The sequence below is a fragment of the Hippocampus bargibanti genome, linkage group LG14, assembly GCF_051943395.1.
Source record: "Hippocampus bargibanti isolate YZ-2025 linkage group LG14, ASM5194339v1, whole genome shotgun sequence".
Taxonomy (NCBI): Eukaryota; Metazoa; Chordata; class Actinopteri; order Syngnathiformes; family Syngnathidae; genus Hippocampus; species Hippocampus bargibanti.
The window spans coordinates 7,433,988-7,456,805 of record NC_142747.1 but is presented as its reverse complement, the minus strand read 5'-3'; the positions used below and the strand labels follow the sequence as shown (position 1 = coordinate 7,456,805).

At 42.1% G+C, this 22,818-nt stretch overlaps 1 protein-coding gene across 4 annotated transcripts in view; it reads right to left on the bottom strand.

The window, feature by feature from the left end:
- b3gat1a (beta-1,3-glucuronyltransferase 1 (glucuronosyltransferase P) a) overlaps window positions 1-22,218 on the bottom strand; it is a 68,075-nt gene extending 45,857 nt beyond the window's left edge. For 2 of the 4 annotated variants that reach the window (XM_089014051.1, XM_089014055.1), the window contains exon 1: window positions 21,783-22,217. The gene's annotated coding sequence lies outside the window, so the exon portion shown is untranslated. Of the gene's footprint in view, window positions 1-21,782 lie in introns of all 4 variants that reach the window. The other 2 variants (XM_089014052.1, XM_089014056.1) reach the window with 2 other exon arrangements.
- Window positions 22,219-22,818: the final 600 nt, after the last annotated feature.

Below are 22,818 nucleotides of genomic sequence, written 5' to 3'. Positions count from 1 at the left end.
AAAAATGTCAAAAAGAGCAAAAATTGGCTTGGGGAGCGATTGGCGGGCTAGCGAACAATAACGATTGACACTATTTATTTATCCACACGTACGGCAGTTGTCCTTTTTAGCCTATGTGATAAAAGGAAGATGCTAGGTAATAGCCAACCGCGGTCGAGAAGTCCAAGATGGCGCCCGAGTAGGCAGCCTCAGCAAGTGCTCTCATGAGCCTTGCTTTTTTTGGTTGTTTTTGTCTTGTTTTGTGTTTTCTTTTGTCACTTTGTGTTGTTGTGCGTCGTGTGGAACGGATACGGATTGTTTTTCAGCATTTTTGACCACAACATTCATCAAGGAGGAGACTGTGCTGAGCGGTTGCGCCTGTTCGGCAGCATGAATATGCCAGTACTGTTTTTGAATGAGAGGAATGTCGGAGCCATTCGACTGCCATCGCTGAACACCAAAGGGGCCATTGTGCTTTTTTTTGCGCCTGTAATGGGCAGCATCTTCACAGCCCCGCTTTGTTTAGCGGAAAGGTCAGTGCTGTTGGACAGTCTGCGGCTGGATGGATGCATGGCTTGAGGAACCCGCGATAAGAAGAAAGGAGCGTCAGCGCAGAGCGCCGATGCGTATGTGGAACTGTTGCGGCTTGGAATTAAAGCAGATTTATGTGGAACAGGAGATGTGAGACAATCTCTTTTCGACAATGGATGCTACAGCTGTGTGTTTGCTTTCAACATTTAGCTTGTAGTCGACGTGCACATTCCACCATGATGTCCCTGATCCACTGGTGGAAAGACGCTTTGATCCTCTCCTCTTTCATCTAGAACTGCTTCATGTCATCACAAAGAAGGCATCACAAAGTCCTGAAGAATGAATGTCTCTCTGTGTCTTTGTTTTGTCATATTGTCTGTATGCTGTCATATTATTTGTTATTTAGTTTGTTTTTTGTTCTTTTGACTTCAAGATGGCGCCCCAAGAGTGGCTGCCTTTCCAGCAGCTCATGTATTTTGTTTTTCTACTTTCATTCCTTTCATCGCTTTGCTGCTGTGAAATGTAAATTTCTCCACTGTGAGACTAATAAAGGCAAATCCAATCCAATCCAATCCAATGGCAGAGCAGCTATAAGAATGGTGCATTCGGGAAACTCGGAGCTGCCTGTTCTGTATTTTTACCTTTCATATCTTGAAATTTCTTTCGTAACCCGAGGCAATAATTTCATGTTGAAACGTTTCGTCACTTCAAAATATCGTATGATGAGACATTCGTAAGTAGAGGTACCGCTGTACTCTGCGTTGCTGTTTTAATCAAAGGAGAATACAATAAACTGCATTGTAAGTGTGCTGAATCCAAAAGACATTTCCTTGCTCAGGCATTTTTCAAAAGTCCATTACAACAGCTGAGTACACATTAATGCGCACCGTCTTCACAAATTTGTTTCAACTGGCTTTTAATGCTGAATCAGTACGGGGCCCTTTTGTCTTTGCTGCAGCTTTTGTTATGGTTCAAGTGAAGCTACAATGATTCATTTTGTTGCTGTGACTGCCAAAAGTCACCACATACCACAACAGCATGCTGGTATTGAAAATAAATGAGGTTTCGCTTCAATTGTTTTGCATTCCCACTCATACCAAGGCTCCTTATCTCACATTTCAATCCAATTGCATTTGAATCACATTTGAGTCTTTTTTTTCAAGCCCCAGCTATCTGTTGGTGACAAGGACCGAGCCGGATGCCATCTGGCAAAATTCTGCATGCAACCAACTCGCGATATGCTACTTTTGTCAAAATGAAGCTCTTCAACTCACATGGAAATGCTTTTTTGACACCAAACAGCACCACATGTCGTGATCCCTGAAGCCGCACAATGTGAAATAATTGGACGCTGCCAATCGTGTGAAACATTTCAGACAAACGCCCTGAACAAAGCCAACTACTTGCTATCAATTTAGACTTGGATGAATCTGAAGTGGACGAAGTTCCACACCCTGACCGCCATGCGTCAAGCACCTTTGGGATGAACTCAAATAGATATCCGGGCCTTGTGAACTAAGCAATACTTGTCTCTGCACTTTGTCGATGGTGTTAAGCGGATGGCTTTACGCCAAGGGGAATGAAAAATGTGTCAACAGCGACACAGGAAACTGACGGTAGCCATGGAGGTAATGACATGTTTAAGCCCAAGTGTGCGTTGAATGTTTTATGAGCTGCTATTTTAGCAACTGCGCGAGGACAGCATGTCTGTGGTGCTTTACAGTCACTCCATTTTCTTTTTTGTTGTTTTACAGGTATATGTCAGAAGGGCCGAAACATCTTTGACCAAAGATCGACTTTTCAAGGATTGAAAAGGATTGTAACTCACACGTACCGTCCTCCGGATTTTTTTCTTCTCCACATTTCACGATCAAAAATTCACGAACTACCGGTGCATCGCGATCGACCTAATGGCCACCCCTGCGCAACATAATTCATCTTCTTTGAATCCAATATTAAACAGTCCATCCTACAAGTTTAGAACATTTAGAACTATTCGATTCCTATGATGCCTGTGACCAGCTGGCGAAATCCAAAACAAATAGACAGTGCCCTTCCAAATCCACCAAATAAATCATGTCTCAAGTTGCACGACGGAGAAATGGTAATACACTCTCTTCCTTACGGTACAATCATATAAACCACACGCCGAGACTACGTAATTACATAAGCTTTGGGGTATGGGGGCAGGGTGGGGGGGCTTTGCTTCCCATATAACAGGGGGCTTAAGTAATCTTATGGTGTGAAGGGAGGCATTAGGGAGAACACGGATGGTCTTGTTGGATCGCTGTATGAGCGTTTAAGATAAAGTCATCTATAAATGTTCCCTTGCGGCATTCTGTGACACACAGCTGTGCAACCAGCGCGTTCGCTTGCATACATTTTAATTCCAATGCCATGTTTGCTCGGCAAAAACAACGGGCAGGTACAGAAGCGGATAAACGTCTTCCTGCGCTCGACTCCATCACCTGCCACCTGCAACTGAAACCGCGATGCACCTCCACCTCTCAGCCACTTTTGAAGACGTCTCCTTATAACTTGCATCTTCATTTATAGCGTGGCTCAAAATGTAAGGGGAATCCATAAAAGTCTTCCCGGGATAGTTCTTATTGCCAGTATCTCGCCGGCGTGTCTCAGATCTTGTTTAGTTTGGTAAATGGTGGTAAATCACCAGTGAGGATCAACCGCCTTTGATGCAACTTTAACTTTGTTTACAAAGGCAGACACTTTATTTGCAATGTCATCAAATGGTGAGTATAGTTTTGCTGTGTTTGAATGCTGCTGTGCCAATGACCCTTTTGTCTTTGGGAGCCTTTTACTGAGCATCTTCATCTTTATTAAGTTCATAGAGTTGCTTGTTCTGTAGCTACAAGGGGACATAAGTCAGTGTCTTCTTATGCCGGTCCGAAGCCCGGATAAATACAGAGGGTTGTGTCAGGAAGGGCATCTGACGTAAAAGCTTGGCCAAAACAAATGTGAATTAAACCCCTGAAGATGGAGGACACTGATTCGCTGTGGCGACCCCTTGAAGGGAAAAGCCGTAAGGAAAAGAAGTATTATATTTTTACGTCTGCCCCTATTTCAAGCTCAGATAACTCCAGACCCATATAACTTATGAAGTAACTCTTTTTTTCTGATGAAAGAAAAGCGTCTAAGGTTTCTTACGCTGAATTGAATGTTTATGTATTCCTAAAGCTAAATATTCTGTGGCTCCTGCAATTTGAGTGAAAATGACGAAAACCCTGGTACTGGAGTGGACATATTTTTGCACATCGAGAGAATGTGCAAGTGAATGAGTTAAACATGATCCTTGACTTCTGCTAACTATAAAAATGAGTTTGATACCCTCCGTCCTAAGTCGTTCCTTGCTGTGACTATGTTGTCAATACGTGCCTCGACGTAGTACTGTGACACCCGAGCAGTTTCATCGGATTTTCAAAGGCATTTGACATGTCAAATGCCTTTGAATTCAAAGTATGACCGATGGCAGCCATCGCAGCGTCTGGCTCCCTAATGGTGACAAATAAACACAGAGCTCCCCTCATCGCTCACAGACAAGGTGCCCCTTCAATAAAATATCAAGTATTTTCCTCACACTACGATGAAGTTGCCACATTATGGATAGTTTTCCACTGTGAATCATTCATCAGACGACTGACGGGCACAACATTTTTGCATCTGTCAGTCACGGAACTTTAACAAGGTTTAAGCTAACTTTTATATATTGGTGAGAGTCATCTCATCATCTCAGCTTTGTGTCGGACTTGAATCACTCTTAAAGGCAAGGTCATTACTGCTTGGGCAGTAAATTAAGCAACGACATTCTGTACAAGCTTATGCGGAATGTTTTTTACCTGAATTTATTTCAGACGACATCTGTATGGACTACATAAAGGAGACATGTCCATAGTCCGGCCATTTGGCCCGCAGCCTCCGTCATAAAATCAACATTTGGCCTGCATGTGTGTACTAAGTGCTGCCCTCGAGAGGCTCAATGAGGAACAGCAAATAAATACAGTAAAGTCTCGTTATATCGATATTCAAGGGAGTCGGAAAAATATCGATATAACCGGGACTATCGATATATCCGACCCTGTTTGCATGTAATTTTCTCCGTGCGTGCATAGAAATAGTATCGATATAACCGGGACTATCGATATATCCGATATCGATATAACGAGACCTTACTGTATATGAGCAATTGACTGAATAAGACCCCAAATTTTATAGAATGGCAAGTTTCAAAAAAATGTGTAACATTTTCTAAAATGGTGACAATCAACAAAAGAACAATAACTTCTGTTCAACTGTTACTAAAAGTGTTAAAAAAGTGAAATTAAGTGAATATTCAATTTCAATCTTGAATGTCAATTCAATGTTGATAGGCGTGATTCAAATGAACCAAAAGACATGCTTCAGAAAGCTGAAACTAAAATAAAAAACAAATGAGAAACTCAGAATGGCTCGCTGAAATGTATTGAAATTAATGGCTGTTGTAGTCTGTAAAAAAGGTCCGCCAAGTTTGGCCCTCCTACATTTTTAACATACCAAAAAATGTCCCCCTTTGCAAAAAGTTTGGACATCCTTGATATAAAGAGAAGATTTTGGAGCAAGGCTTTAAAATAAGCTGTCGTAGTGCCGCTCCCAGATGATTAGCACAAAGCATGAGTCAAAGTGCTTTGGAGAGTTTTTGGGGAAGCATCCGCAGTATTTCTTCTGCTTTATTGTTCTGTTCCGTTTATCTTATCGCTTCTCTCGTCCGCCCCCTCCTGCTTTCCTCCCACGTCCAAAAAAGCTTTCTCTTTTCAGTCAGCCGCCTCCTCTTCTCACTGTTCCAAATGCCCCGAAAAAAAAAGTGATTCACGTGGCCGCAGGCTCCCCATGCCGCATCCATCCAAGTTTGAGCGCAAGCCTTTAAGTGCCAATTTTGGGTCGTCATTGAAACCGCTTTGACAGTACAAAGTGCTATTTTTCACACGATCCGTTTGCTGGAGATGAAAAGTTAACTGGTGTTTTATGGACATTGAGGTGTCTATTTGGGCACCGACTGGATTGGTCACGTTCAAGAGGTCTTTGTCCTGTTTACAGGCAATCTGGAACATTTTTCAGCGCTCAGCGGGGTGCTTTGGAAGCTCATTTGTCAGTCAGGCCAACACGCCTGAAGAGGTTGTCTGGTCCTGATGAATGAAGGAGTGTGGTGCCTTGCTCCTTACACGGCCATCCATCAGCTTCAGTACACGTACACCATTAAGTCCGCATTGCTGATTTCAGAGCGGGAATCATATAGCTGGTACGAAACAGGTATGTTCCTTTTCAAAAATGACAGCGTGACGTAAACGTTTGAGATTGACATCAGATTTTAAAAATCATTTTACGCCACATTGGATTGTACATGGTGTGAATTGAGCTGCTCTAGTTACCATGGCAACCATGGGCCGCTTTTGTTGTTTGTTTGCAGTGGTTGATGAAAGCTAAAGCTACTGTTTCGCTTTAGTAATATACAGGTTGCGAGTACATTTCAGCCGTTTTTGAATTGCCGTTCCTGTCGGTTGTTACACCCCCTGCAATCGTCACGTGTGGCGCACCGACTTTGAATTCAAAGTATGACCGATGGCAGCCATCGCAGCGTCTGGCTCCCTAATGGTGACAAATAAACACAGAGCTCCCCTCATCGCTCACAGACAAGGTGCCCCTTCAATAAAATATCAAGTATTTTCCTCACACTACGATGAAGTTGCCACATTATGGATAGTTTTCCACTGTGAATCATTCATCAGACGACTGACGGGCACAACATTTTTGCATCTGTCAGTCACGGAACTTTAACAAGGTTTAAGCTAACTTTTATATATTGGTGAGAGTCATCTCATCATCTCAGCTTTGTGTCGGACTTGAATCACTCTTAAAGGCAAGGTCATTACTGCTTGGGCAGTAAATTAAGCAACGACATTCTGTACAAGCTTATGCGGAATGTTTTTTACCTGAATTTATTTCAGACGACATCTGTATGGACTACATAAAGGAGACATGTCCATAGTCCGGCCATTTGGCCCGCAGCCTCCGTCATAAAATCAACATTTGGCCTGCATGTGTGTACTAAGTGCTGCCCTCGAGAGGCTCAATGAGGAACAGCAAATAAATACAGTAAAGTCTCGTTATATCGATATTCAAGGGAGTCGGAAAAATATCGATATAACCGGGACTATCGATATATCCGACCCTGTTTGCATGTAATTTTCTCCGTGCGTGCATAGAAATAGTATCGATATAACCGGGACTATCGATATATCCGATATCGATATAACGAGACCTTACTGTATATGAGCAATTGACTGAATAAGACCCCAAATTTTATAGAATGGCAAGTTTCAAAAAAATGTGTAACATTTTCTAAAATGGTGACAATCAACAAAAGAACAATAACTTCTGTTCAACTGTTACTAAAAGTGTTAAAAAAGTGAAATTAAGTGAATATTCAATTTCAATCTTGAATGTCAATTCAATGTTGATAGGCGTGATTCAAATGAACCAAAAGACATGCTTCAGAAAGCTGAAACTAAAATAAAAAACAAATGAGAAACTCAGAATGGCTCGCTGAAATGTATTGAAATTAATGGCTGTTGTAGTCTGTAAAAAAGGTCCGCCAAGTTTGGCCCTCCTACATTTTTAACATACCAAAAAATGTCCCCCTTTGCAAAAAGTTTGGACATCCTTGATATAAAGAGAAGATTTTGGAGCAAGGCTTTAAAATAAGCTGTCGTAGTGCCGCTCCCAGATGATTAGCACAAAGCATGAGTCAAAGTGCTTTGGAGAGTTTTTGGGGAAGCATCCGCAGTATTTCTTCTGCTTTATTGTTCTGTTCCGTTTATCTTATCGCTTCTCTCGTCCGCCCCCTCCTGCTTTCCTCCCACGTCCAAAAAAGCTTTCTCTTTTCAGTCAGCCGCCTCCTCTTCTCACTGTTCCAAATGCCCCGAAAAAAAAAGTGATTCACGTGGCCGCAGGCTCCCCATGCCGCATCCATCCAAGTTTGAGCGCAAGCCTTTAAGTGCCAATTTTGGGTCGTCATTGAAACCGCTTTGACAGTACAAAGTGCTATTTTTCACACGATCCGTTTGCTGGAGATGAAAAGTTAACTGGTGTTTTATGGACATTGAGGTGTCTATTTGGGCACCGACTGGATTGGTCACGTTCAAGAGGTCTTTGTCCTGTTTACAGGCAATCTGGAACATTTTTCAGCGCTCAGCGGGGTGCTTTGGAAGCTCATTTGTCAGTCAGGCCAACACGCCTGAAGAGGTTGTCTGGTCCTGATGAATGAAGGAGTGTGGTGCCTTGCTCCTTACACGGCCATCCATCAGCTTCAGTACACGTACACCATTAAGTCCGCATTGCTGATTTCAGAGCGGGAATCATATAGCTCGTACGAAACAGGTATGTTCCTTTTCAAAAATGACAGCGTGACGTAAACGTTTGAGATTGACATCAGATTTTAAAAATCATTTTACGCCACATTGGATTGTACATGGTGTGAATTGAGCTGCTCTAGTTACCATGGCAACCATGGGCCGCTTTTGTTGTTTGTTTGCAGTGGTTGATGAAAGCTAAAGCTACTGTTTCGCTTTAGTAATATACAGGTTGCGAGTACATTTCAGCCGTTTTTGAATTGCCGTTCCTGTCGGTTGTTACACCCCCTGCAATCGTCACGTGTGGCGCACCGAGTCCCATTTTTATTGAAAGTATGCATCAACAAAAGATACATCGGTTGGTTACTTGTGATGACTCGGCTGGGAAAATATCCCAAGATGCATTAGAGGGTTTGCTGAGTATTCAATTAAAAGGTTTCATCACCCAGCCTCTGCCTGACATCTGGACCCTTTCCATCTAAACTGCATGACATTGAATTCACCAACGGTCATAGATTCATCTCCAGATACGCTTTGCTATCACAGGAGCTTCTGGATCCTATCGCTCTGTCGTGCGCCACTCTCCTCCCCCACCACGTTCACCACCACATCACCCTCCCTCTCCACTTCAATTAACAGCAATAGTTTGACCTCTGACTTTTTGGTAGCGGGTTTGCCTCTGACAAGGTGAGATACCACCTGCATGTTAACAAATGCTGGGCTGGTAGAAGGGATGCTCTGTAACAGCTGCGTCCCAAATCAAAGCACAACGCTTATGCGCAAAGTGATGCATGGGCAGATGGAGTCGGGTTATGAAGTATTTTATGGTCTGCAAAAATATTACTGGAATTAGGATGGAATACAGGGCGGACCCGGTGGCGAAGCGGTTAACGCATCCACCTCACAGTGCAGAGGGTTGATTCCGATCCCTTTTGTCTTTGTTTATATCCGTCCTTCATGATAAACCACAACTGTTCTCTTCAGGTACACTTTGCAGCATGATACATGAAAATTGAAGTTCTACGTGACAATTCATTATAAGCCACACAGCCATTAATCCATCGCTGTTATCATGGCATGCACGCTTTTCATTTGCACTGCGGCACGGTTAGACCCATATTGATTTTTATCCCATTACCAACCAGCAGCTTTCCCTTTTGACATGCTGTAAGAAACATTTTCACCCTTTTTCCTTTGACTTCTTTTTGCAGAAAAAAAACCCACTATCACCATGGGACATCAGATCACAATAAAATGTCAAAAGCTGTCACTATTTGTCTTGTCAAATAAATAAATAAATAAATAAATAAATAAATAAATAAACATTCTACTTGAACAAAATCCCTGTTTGGCTAACCACGGATTGATTCCATTATAGTAATGGTCATAGCTAATAATAATAATAATAATAATAATAATAATAATAATAATAATAATAATCTAATCTCATTTTCCGTACCGCTTATTCCTCATTAGGGTCACGGGGGTTGCTGGAGCCTATCTCAGCTGTCTTCTGCACGAGGCGGGGGACTGAATTGGTTGCCAGCCAATCGCAGGGCACACAAAGCCATACAACAGTCACTCTCACACCTAGGGACAATTTGGAGTGGTCATTCTGCCTGCCATGTATGTTTTTGGAGTGTGGGAGGAAACCGGAGGACCCGGAGAAAACCCACGCGGGTCCGGGGAGAACATGCAAACTCAGGGAGGCCAGACCGGGAAGCGAACCGGTGAACTCTTCACTGTGAAGCCGGTGTGCTAACCACTCGACTACCGGGCCGCCCAATAATAATGATAATAATAACAACAACAACAACAACAATAATAATAATAATAATAATAATAATAATAATAATAATAATAAAGAATATGAATAATAAAGACGATGAATAATAAATAAATACATGTACATAAATACAATACATGTACATGTATGTATATACGTCCGTACGTACATACATACATACATACATACATACATACATACATACATACATACATACATACATACATACATACATACATACATACATACATACATACATACATGGAAACAAAATCTCCATGATTTTAAGTCGTTTGCATGATGCAACAACCAACCAAACAAACAAACGAATGAATGAACGAATGCACACATAAATGAAAAAATAAATAGACAATCAATCAAATAAATAAATAACTAAATAAATAACAAGTAAATATACAATAAAATAAACAACCAAGTAAATAAATAAATACTTACATACATACATACATACATACATACATACATACATACATACATACATACATACATACATACATACATACATACATACATACATACATACATACATATATACATAAACATCCTACTTGAACAAAATCCCGAATGTTTGGCCAACAACGGATTGATTCAATTACAGTAATAGGAGATGGTCATAGCTAAGAATAAGAATAAGAATAAGAATAAGAATAAGAATAAGAATAAGAATAAGAATAAGAATAAGAATAAGAATAAGAATAAGAATAAGAATAAGAATAAGAATTGAAAAGAAGTCCAAGATGGCGCCCGAGTAGGCAGCCTCAGCAAGTGCTCTCATGAGCCTTGCTTTTTTTGTTGTTTTTGTCTTGTTTGTGTTTTCTTTTGTCACTTTGTGTTGTTGTGCATCATGTGGAATGGATAGATTGTTTTTCAGCATTTTTGACCATGACATTCATCAAGGAGGAGACTGTGCTGAGCGGTTGTGCCTTTTCGGCAGCATGAATATGCCAGTACTGTTTTTGAATGGGAGGAATGTCGGTGCCATTGTGCTTTTTTGCGCCTGTAATGGGCAGCATCTTCACAGCCCCGCTTTGTTCAGCGGAAAGGTCGGTGCTGTTGGACAGTCTGCGGCTGGATGGATGCATGGCTTGAGGAGCCCGCGATAAGACTCGACCCCCTCCCCACTATCCTTATCAAGTCCTGCCTACCCTCTCTTCTCCCATTTATTTCTACTATTATTCACTCCTCATTATCAACTGGAATTGTTCCTATCCCACTCAAAACCGCAGCTGTCACTCCAATCTTGAAAAAACCTGGCTCAGACCCAAACGATTTCAATAACCTACGTCCAATTTCCCACCTTCCATTCATCGCCAAAATTCTTGAAAAGACAGTTGTTTCCCAGCTTCACTCACACCTCACTCACAATAACCTCTACGAACAATTCCAGTCTCGTCCGCCTCCTCCTGCTTTCCTCCCACGTCCAAAAAAGCTTTCTCTTTTCAGTCAGCCGCCTCCTCTTCTCACTGTTCCAAATGCCCCGAAAAAAAAAGTGATTCACGTGGCCGCAGGCTCCCCATGCCGCATCCATCCAAGTTTGAGCGCAAGCCTTTAAGTGCCAATTTTGGGTCGTCATTGAAACCGCTTTGACAGTACAAAGTGCTATTTTTCACACGATCCGTTTGCTGGAGATGAAAAGTTAACTGGTGTTTTATGGACATTGAGGTGTCTATTTGGGCACCGACTGGATTGGTCACGTTCAAGAGGTCTTTGTCCTGTTTACAGGCAATCTGGAACATTTTTCAGCGCTCAGCGGGGTGCTTTGGAAGCTCATTTGTCAGTCAGGCCAACACGCCTGAAGAGGTTGTCTGGTCCTGATGAATGAAGGAGTGTGGTGCCTTGCTCCTTACACGGCCATCCATCAGCTTCAGTACACGTACACCATTAAGTCCGCATTGCTGATTTCAGAGCGGGAATCATATAGCTGGTACGAAACAGGTATGTTCCTTTTCAAAAATGACAGCGTGACGTAAACGTTTGAGATTGACATCAGATTTTAAAAATCATTTTACGCCACATTGGATTGTACATGGTGTGAATTGAGCTGCTCTAGTTACCATGGCAACCATGGGCCGCTTTTGTTGTTTGTTTGCAGTGGTTGATGAAAGCTAAAGCTACTGTTTCGCTTTAGTAATATACAGGTTGCGAGTACATTTCAGCCGTTTTTGAATTGCCGTTCCTGTCGGTTGTTACACCCCCTGCAATCTCATCAAACGTCACGTGTGGCGCACCGAGTCCCATTTTTATTGAAAGTATGCATCAACAAAAGATACATCGGTTGGTTACTTGTGATGACTCGGCTGGGAAAATATCCCAAGATGCATTAGAGGGTTTGCTGAGTATTCAATTAAAAGGTTTCATCACCCAGCCTCTGCCTGACATCTGCACCCTTTCCATCTAAACATGACATTGAATTCACCAACGGTCATAGATTCATCTCCAGATACGCTTTGCTATCACAGGAGCTTCTGGATCCTATCGCTCTGTCGTGCGCCACTCTCCTCCCCCACCACGTTCACCACCACATCACCCTCCCTCTCCACTTCAATTAACAGCAATAGTTTGACCTCTGACTTTTTGGTAGCGGGTTTGCCTCTGACAAGGTGAGATACCACCTGCATGTTAACAAATGCTGGGCTGGTAGAAGGGATGCTCTGTAACAGCTGCGTCCCAAATCAAAGCACAACGCTTATGCGCAAAGTGATGCATGGGCAGATGGAGTCGGGTTATGAAGTATTTTATGGTCTGCAAAAATATTACTGGAATTAGGATGGAATACAGGGCGGACCCGGTGGCGAAGCGGTTAACGCATCCACCTCACAGTGCAGAGGGTTTGATTCCGATCCCTTTTGTCTTTGTTTATATCCGTCCTTCATGATAAACCACAACTGTTCTCTTCAGGTACACTTTGCAGCATGATACATGAAAATTGAAGTTCTACGTGACAATTCATTATAAGCCACACAGCCATTAATCCATCGCTGTTATCATGGCATGCACGCTTTTCATTTGCACTGCGGCACGGTTAGACCCATATTGATTTTTATCCCATTACCAACCAGCAGCTTTCCCTTTTGACATGCTGTAAGAAACATTTTCACCCTTTTTCCTTTGACTTCTTTTTGCAGAAAAAAAACCCACTATCACCATGGGACATCAGATCACAATAAAATGTCAAAAGCTGTCACTATTTGTCTTGTCAAATAAATAAATAAATAAATAAATAAATAAATAAATAAATAAATAAATAAATAAATAAACATTCTACTTGAACAAAATCCCTGTTTGGCTAACCACGGATTGATTCCATTATAGTAATGGTCATAGCTAATAATAATAATAATAATAATAATAATATAAGAATAAGAATAAGAATAAGAATAAGAATAAGAATAAGAATAAGAATAAGAATAAGAATAAGAATAAGAATAAGAATAAGAATAAGAATAAGAATAAGAATAAGAATAAGAATAAGAATAAGAATAAGACGTCTGTGTAAGCTCTCAGTCGTACAGGAGTGGTCCATCGATGAGAAGGTTTCTTCAGCCGTCATCTGTACAAAAGTGAAGGTTTCGGACGTTTCGCCTCCTATCCAAGAGGCTTTGTCAGCGAACTAAGTATACATCAATAAGAATAAGAATAAGAATAAGAATAAGAATAAGAATAAGAATAAGAATAAGAATAAGAATAAGAATAAGAATAAGAATAATAAATAAATAAATAAATAAATAAATAAATAAATAAATAAATAAATAAATACATGTTGCAGTAAGAAAACAGTCATCCGACTAAAGTGAGAATGTATTTGTACATGGTAACAGAATCTCCATGATTTTAAGTCATTTGCATGATGCAGCTGCTGGAACAGTAAAAAAAATATATTTTTGTGGGGGGGGGGGGGACAATAGAACCAATTACACTTTGGGCAAGGATCCAAGGATGACAAGTAACCATAATTGTCCATCATGCTTACTCGTTGGAGCACATTATTCCACGAGGTTTCCTAAAACGAAGCTCAACTTGATTGACAACATGTCTTACAATGTAATGACTAAGCAGTTCATTTACCATTGCTAGAAGCAGAGTAGGCGATGACTAGACGCTGAGAATCTCGGCCAAAAGCGGAGCATGGTACCTCGCTGTACGCCCAAACGCATGTTTACGTGTGCCCCTCCGGCGTGATTCCTCTCCGATTGAATCGATTCAGCCTCAGCTTATCTCATTAGCTTGTAGTGTGTAATCAATGGCATCGGGGCATTTGTTTCGGGAGAGCAACGCAGCGCGCGTTAGCGTGCAACTTAGAGCGTTGCGCAGCCGACAGTCATCTTCCGCGTTGAGGCCGCACGCTCGGCTGAATGTCAATGAAGCGAGACACTTGGCGTCGGTTCAAACGCTCACGTTGCAACATCCGCGAGACGTTTGGCGTGCCGAATTGCAAAACCCGCGCGTACACATTGCAGCCAGGAGTATTTCAGAGTGACAAACAACTTTGAAGTCGATGAAGTCCAGCCCAAAATTAAATCACGAGATGTTCAAAATTTGTAAGTGGCTTATCCTACTGTCTTCCCAAAGTCATCTCCACACCCTCTACCCATCATGTTTTACTTGCTACTCAACAATCACTCCACCGAGTCACATCAGGACCACAGATCACAGATGTAAAAGCAGGCACACAAGAGATACGTGCACGCGCTCACAAACACACACACGCATGTGCGCGCCTGAGGTCGAGCAGCAAATATCGTGTTTGCCAAATTCACAGAGCCACTTTAGATCTCACCACACATACCTCCACATCACACAGATGCGTCACAAATGATGATCACCAATGCTAAAAATACCCACGGTGCATTGCAAGGACTGGAACTATCGCTTTTCGTCTCTGTCTACACCAAAGATTTATATACATGTATTTTCATTTTTAAAACAAGCACTTTTTGCAATGATGTGTTCTCTAAGAATGTTTGGCAAGATTAACAACAGCATCCAGTATAAAAGGTGGGTTTAACAGGCATATTATAAGGGAAAAGATGACACGGATGTATTTGTATGACTCACAGATGCGACACTTGAGCGTGTGAGGTGGCACAGGAAATGCCATGCAATCAAAAACAATCACGCCAACACTGATACTGTCTGGCAGCTCAGCAATGCTGACCGTTTTTTTCCACTTTTCTTTCATACCTGATTTTTGTATCTCATAATTCTGATTATATTCTTAGAATTCTGACTTTAAAGTCCAATTTGATTAAAGTCAGAATTCTGACTAATCTCAAAAACCTGACTTTAAAGTCAGAATTTTGACTTTAATTGCAGAATTCTCACTTTAAAGTCAGAGTTCTGAGATTAAAGTGAGAACCTTGCCAACTTTTTTTTCTTTGGTGCCCCAAATCCTCTTTTGTCGTTTCCAGATTTTTAATTTGTGTGATGGTTTTTTACCTGGAAAATGTAATGTAAACAGCTCCCGCAGCCTATTATTTACAATGCATCATGCTCATCAAATTAAAAATGTGACTTGTCGTGAGGGTGCGTTACAAATATTCAAGCGTACTGTAATTGAATGCATGCCCAGCTCATTCACTCAAGTAATTCATCATATCTGAGATTACCTTCATTAATTTTACACCGAGACTGGCATCAGACAAATCCAAATCTTTCATTGCCATTTGTATTTCACAGTGTTTAGCTGAAATGATTGAACCATAGCAACAAATGAGTCCAGTTCATTCACCATTGCTGAATAGAAATCCCATCATGGTTCTAATTGTGTTTTCACGGCCTAGATTAGCAATATTATCCGATCTAACATCTTGTGAATCCGTTTAAAAAAAAAGATGATGCTACACACGTCTGTGTAAGCTCTCAGTCGTACAGGAGTGGTCCATTGATGTGAAGGTTTCTTCAGCCGTCATCTGTACTTCTTTGAAGGTGTCGGACGTTTCGCTTCTTATCCGAGAAACTTCGTCAGCAAACTAAAGTCTTACTGGTAGTTTAGGCCCTATATATATATATATATATACTCCTACTGTCCAGACACGGTGGTGCCGGACTCTGCTATGATAGGTCTCTGCTCTCAGGTTGAGTGGAGCAGAGGACTACTCCCTGCAGCTCCACTGATTGTTCCTATTGTTCTAACTAACTGTTAGTTTCTTGGATAAGAAGCGAAACGTCCGACACATTCAAAGAAGTACAGATGACGGCTGAAGAATGATGATGCTACATGCCATTGCGATATGTGATTATCTTATTCTGAGAGCGGGTGCCTATGGTCAGTGTCCAATGTATTTTATGCAGGAAACCCCAAAGAAAATAATTATTGTTGTTGTTTTTAGATAATATGCGGACATAATTGGAAATCAATCCGGAAGTGCAATGTGAAATTTTGAAAAATATCACTTGGACTGTGTGACTGATTCAACAAAGGAACGCGTAACCGTTAGCTCGTTGAACATCAGCCGGCTGTAACACAAAATCAAAATTAAAATCAGTCGGCCTCTCATTTTGAAAAGAAATATTTCTGAATTGAATTGAACAACGGGCGGCCCGGTAGTCGAGTGGTTAGCACACCGGCTTCACAGTGCAGAGGTCGCCGGTTCGCGTCCCGGTCCGGCCTCCCGGTGTGGAGTTTGCATGTTCTCCCCGGACCCGCGTGGGTTTTCTCCGGGTCCTCCGGTTTCCTCCCACACTCCAAAAACATGCATGGCAGGCAGATTGACCATTCCAAATTGTCCCTAGGTGTGAGTGTCAGAGTGACTGTTGTATGTCTTTGTGTGCTCTGCGATTGGCTGGCAACCAATTCAGGGTGTCCCCCGCCTCGTGCCCGAAGACAGCTGAGATAGGCTCCAGCAACCCCTGCGACCCTAATGAGGAATAAGCGGTACAGAAAATGAGAGAGATGAGAGAGAATTGAACAACGTCAGCTGAGAATTGAAGTCCCTGCAAACAAAGTTGACCCTGAGTTTGTGTTGGACTCCCTCCGCCGATTCGGCATCGTTGTCATCGATATGCAAAAGTTAAAACAATACAAGAAATTAAAAGTTAGCTGAGCGCCTCTGCGCACGGTGAAATGCATGCCACGCAGCAGCCCGACCACATTCATTATTTATCTTGCTTAATTATCCCCGGCAGGCGACAGCATCAGTCGGGCTCAGATGGTTCAATCAGAAGATGCTTCCACAGTGAGATTCTTGATGCCGTTGGGTGCATACACATGAGTCCCACCAAAAAAAGAAAAGAAAAGAAAAAAACATTTGGCGTGTCAATAAGAGAATGAAGAGAATGTGGCCGAATGGTGCAGACTTGCGACATGACTGGTTGGACGGAAACTTGTTCTTCATCAAAACTGGGGAGGATTTACAAAAAAAGCCTCAATCCTCCAACGAAGATAATTGTGAGAGCTTACTAGTTTTGGAAAATAGATTTTCCCCCCAAAACATTCTTTATCTTTGTGGTGCCTTCCTTTGCATTTACCTAATCTCCAAGTCATTACTGAAGCCGTCCCTGGAAGGTCAGATTTTTCTCACGCAGATGACTTAAAAAAAATGATCTTTTTGGACATGTTTGCTTTGTATCTATCCATTTTATTTTTTGGTGCCATTTTTGCATAATACTTCATTGACGATTTGCAAGGTGGTGGGTGGTAGTGGACCCCAAAAATGCAGGGTGTATTTGGCAAATTGTATTAAAATAAAGTCAGCAGGGACAATATCTCAAACAACAAAGTCACCAAAACAAAAAGATCCAAAGTAGCAAACAAAACCACGAATAAAACATGACAAGATAAAACAAACCTGACAGGGTCAAATAAACAATGACCCAACACTGAATGGACGTGTGCCTTTAACTGCCACTAATACACCTGTGCAGCTGCAGGCGGGGCCCGACAGTGCTACCTGTTGGTCGCAACCCGAAACATGACAACTTCCAAAATTATTTCAAAGTGTGTTTTTACTTACTTTTGTAGCCTTTTGCTTCATACACTGAAGTAACACATTTTACACAATTCATTCGATCATCTCTACAGCAGTTTGGTTCCATTAATATCAAGGTAGCATCGTTACACATAGAGGTACTGTCAAGTATACGGAAGTTGCACTGTAAGATTTTATTCATTCCTCTAGAATTAAGCACACCACAAACGACACATATGAATTCTATTAAAGTTTAAACAGCATGTCTTGTTTCTTTCCTAACAATCAAAACCAAAAAGTCTTTATTCTATAGTTCGGTGAGTCAGTCATAAATTAGGCTATAGCGGGTGCCATTAAAACTTGAAGGATCGACCTTGGGCTGTTTAAAGAGTCCTCCGTGTTTATTGTGTCGCATCCGAAAGATAAGGGCAGACTTTTGACAAGGGTTGACCTCTGTCATTATGTCAAATGATTATGTCTCCGCCTCTGGTGACCTCAGGCTGCCCGTGGTTAGATAAAAATTTATTGTGGCTACTGTACGGTGTGTGCCGAAAGCGAAGGGTCCACCAGACCATGCCGACTGCAGGCTAAAGTCTTCTGCCTCCTATTCGCTGTAATTGAATCAATCTGGGGAGAGGTGATGAGGAGTGGGGGTGGGGCGTGACGTCTCTGCTGTTTTTATTCACTGTATGTGTATGTGTGTGTTTGTGTTTTATTTGTGTGAGAGAGAGAGAAAGCTCGAGGAGCTTTGCTCATTGTTGTTTCTTTTTGCCTGTAGACTGTACAATATGTGTTTTTGTGGGGGTGGGCGTCTTTATATTAATACGCCGTGTGACTGCGCCTCCAGTAGCGTCCAACTGTCTCCTAATCTTTAGCAGGCCTGATGAATGTGAACACAAGTGACACTGCACCGCCAGCTATCCCGAATACTACGTCCTATTTCCCAGACAGCGGCACTTGCCTGAGGCTGCGTGGCCAAGTACAAATACACATAATGAGATTATGCAAAACAAACCAAAAAACAATAAATCATAAAGAATAAAGGGAGGAGGGTGATGGGTGGGGGTTACATATGAATAGCTTGGCACGAGTGACTGAATTTTTAAACAGCTACACGGGCAAATATTAAATCATATAGCTTATTTAACCTTGACACAAATAAATAGGAATTTAAGTTGAACACATTTTTTTCAAGACAATATAACTTGATTTCCTCTATAATCTGTTTTTTGAGTCATAAATGGAACCAAACAATGAACGTGAATGTGTCAAAGATCCACTTCAGGGTTGTTGGTGAATATCTATATTATAATGAAAGAGAAACAAAGACAAAGAGAGAGAGAGAAAGAGAGAGAGAGAGAGAGAGAGAGAGAGAGAGAGAGAGAGAGAGAGAGAGAGAGAGAGAGAGAGAGAGAGAGAGAGAGAGAGAAATACAGACAGAGCGATAGAGAGCGCTAGAGAGTGATAGAGAGCGATAGAGAGCCATAGGGAGCGAGAGAGAGCGCTAGAGTGATAGATAGATAGATAGATAGATAGATAGATAGATAGATAGATAGATAGATAGATAGATAGATAGATAGATAGATAGACAGACAGACAGACAGATAGATAGATAGATAGATAGATAGATAGATAGATAGATAGATAGATAGATAGATAGATAGATAGATAGATAGATAGATAGATAGATAGATAGATAGATAGATAGATAGATAGATAGATAGATAGGTGTACTGTCATGTACGGTATAATAAAGTTGTTTTATTTACCTTTGTGATGGTCGTTGATGTAGTTGCCTCTTGATGATATCCGAGTGAAGTTGCCGTACTTTCTCGGCGATAATACCCTCACTCACACGGTCCCCTGCTAGCTGCTTTTCATTTATTCAAATCAATAGAAGTTTTTTGACCTCTTCGATTGCCTCAGATCGTTGTTTAGACAACACAGAAACACCCTTAGCCACACGTAGCAATGGTCGATTTAGCGTACTGGTACTGGGACGCTAAGTCGCAGAAGTGGTGCATAACTCCAGCCTCAGGTATTTGGAAAACTTTATATATTCATATTTTATTATTGAAAACTTTTTTTCATTCATTCAATGTGCGCCTTATACTTCGGTGTGCCTTACATATGGAAAACGTTTGAAAATACACCATTGATGTGGGGTGCACCTTATACTCTGGTACACCTTATACACCGGAAAATACGGTATTTGTGGGCCGAAAGCGATGAATACAGATGACATGACAAGATGTCCCTGTCCTGAAATGAGATATGGATGCTCGTTGCTGACATTGGCGCACTGAGCAAAACTAAATATATGCACAGTCAAAGAGTGCGGTGCCACAGGAGTGTGCTGACACCAGTGTTGCAAACACCTGGGGGCAACATGCGCGCATATTCGGTATGTACACAGCGCACATTCTTTTCGCTGCATAGAAGCTAGAGAACCAGAAGATATTTTTATGCGTTAGCCGTATCAGAAAAAAATGAGACGCAGATTTAAACAGTGGCAGTCGGATTAACTGAGGATGCTGTTTTTCAGAGATGTGTTGTTTCATCGGATGCATTGAATGAGGAGAGATCGCAGTCTGGTTTATTTCCACCACCCGGCGTGTCAGTGGCAGCACAGGATTGAAATTACTCTCGCATTGCATGCGAACGTGTGTAATTATTTCTAAAATGAGATGAACTGAATGTTACACTGATGAGTAAATACGATGAGTTTCATTCAAGTGTGGCGCATGTCATGCTGGGTGTCAGCTGCCTGCCACCGGACCAGTAAGAACTTCCTAGCATTTTGACTGATGTGTACCGACACATGACTAAGAATTTAAAATTGGACTTTAGACCCTTGGCACTATATTCGCACCATGCAAGATTTTCCGACGCTATGAAATGTGTGAATCTGCTGCAAAATTACACAGAGTCCCACCATCCGTCCATTTTCCATTCCGCTTATCCTCACAAGGATCACGGGGTTGCTGGAGCTTCTCGCAGTCGCCTTTGGGTAGTAGGCGGGGGACACCTTGAACCGGTTGCCAGTCACAAATAACCATCCACACTCACACCTTGGGACAATTTAGAATATTTAATCAGTCTGCCAGACTTGTTTTTGGAATAAGGGAGGAAACCAGAGTTCCACGAGAAAACCCACAGACGCCTGGGGAGACCATGCAAACTCCACACACAGGCAAGCCGGAGCTGGAATTGAACCCAGTACCTGTGCATTGTGAGGTTTATGCGATAGCCGCTGGTACAACGGGTCAAGCTATTGTTAACATAGTGGCGCAGGTAAATAAATAGTTTGATAGACTACAGGAAAATAAATAAAAATACATATTAAAGTCAATCTGGCTTGCAGAGGCAACGTCAGAAATGCAGCAGGCCGTAAACTATATTTATTGTAACCATGATATATTTGTATTCTGACTTTTACAACGATGTACTTTTTCCCGCCACTGAGAATATCATGGCAAAAAAAACAGCTGAAAAAAGCTGTTGAGGATCTCAAAGTACATCCCATCGCAAAGAGTCAAAATCTTCCTTGGCAGGTAACAGAAATAGGAATTGTACAGCCCACTCAGGCTCCCCCTTTTTTCCTGCGCCTCTTTTTGTTTGCCTCTACAGACAAGTTGTTAAGAGAGGAAAAGAGAGCGCACTATTCCCCTGGGTCGTGAGTGAAAGTGGGTCTGTCAGGTTTTGAGCTTGAGAAAACTCCCGGCAAGGTATGCATGCAGCTTTGTCATGAAATTCGACCCTTGTCTTATTTATACGTCAAACTGAGAATGAATAGTTTTTAGCTCTCACAATCGGTCATTTTCAGCGAGAGGACTTTATGTCGCCTCATCTGAGCATGCTCATCCATAGGATTATCACCCCATCATTTTCATCGAGACCCTTCTTGTTCTACTTGTGCTTCCCAAATCCTTCCCTGCAGCAGGCATGCATGCAAGACAGCCTCCCCTCTCGGTCGTGTACCCCACCCCCCCCCCGGTCGCGCATAAGCAAGGGACAAAGATGGCAATCTCCTCCTCGTCGCCTGATCAGCATGGAAATTGCCTCATGTCTGTCAAAGCGCTTTTGCATCCTTTCAAATGGGACCGGATCAGATAGAGGAAAAGGGCAGATACATCCATCTTTATTTTTTTCCTTTACCTTTTCAGCGACTTCAGTGTACGGCGGCTCTTCTCGCTGAATGCGTGCGGCAGGCGAGCAGGACTCCCCCCATTCATTCCTGGTGCTGTCCCTGCTGTGTTTTGCGTCCCACTTGCTACGGCATTCAAAGCATCCTTTCCTTGTATTCCTTAACCCACGTGATGGTGACTTTTTCCCCATCCGTTGGACTCGCAGGATGCTTTCCTTTCTCCCGTGTTGGTTTATTCAGTGGGTCCGTACCCCTTCTATTTCTCGCTCCCTCCCTTCTGCTTTTGTCCTCGTCCGTTTCTCTCCTGCCGGTTGGCTGGCGGGCTGCTGCACTGTGAAGTCGACTGCTCTATCGAGACGGATGATGCGACTGTACGCGTGCAAAGGCATATGTGAATGTGCTTATGATAAGAGGTGGTGGGGGCGGAATGGTAGTGGCCGTGGGGAGGGGGGCGAAAGTAGCTCGAAGCTGAGACTGAGACCTTCCCTCCCTTCCCGAGATGAGCTTTCTAATGGCATGTACCATTAAAATCTCAGAAGAGGGTGACTTGCCGCTCGATGGCGGGGTGGGGTGGGGGGGATGTAGAGGGAGTGTGAGGGGAAAAAAATCGACGATGGAAAAGACGGCTGGTGACAAAACACATAAAGACAGCCCTGTTTAAAATCTAGTGAACCCTCCCCCCATATCCCCCCACCTTCCTCTACCTCGGCATGTCTGTCACTGTAAGAGCCAGACATCCTCAGATTATTCCCATTTTAATGGTTTCCTATGGGAAAATGTTTTTTGGGATACACACTTTTCACCTTACACACTCTGTCTGGGAACCAATTAAGTTCGTAAGTTGAGGTCTCACTGTATATACAGTGATACCTCAGTTTACGACTTAATTGGTTGCCAGAAAGTGTGTGTAAGGCGAAAGGTGTATCTTCCAAACATTAATTTTCCATTAAAAATGAGAATAATCCGTTTCCAGGTCCCTATAAAACATCATTTTCTACTAAATAAGCCTTAAAACCACACAAAATATACATTCTTTTATATGTAATA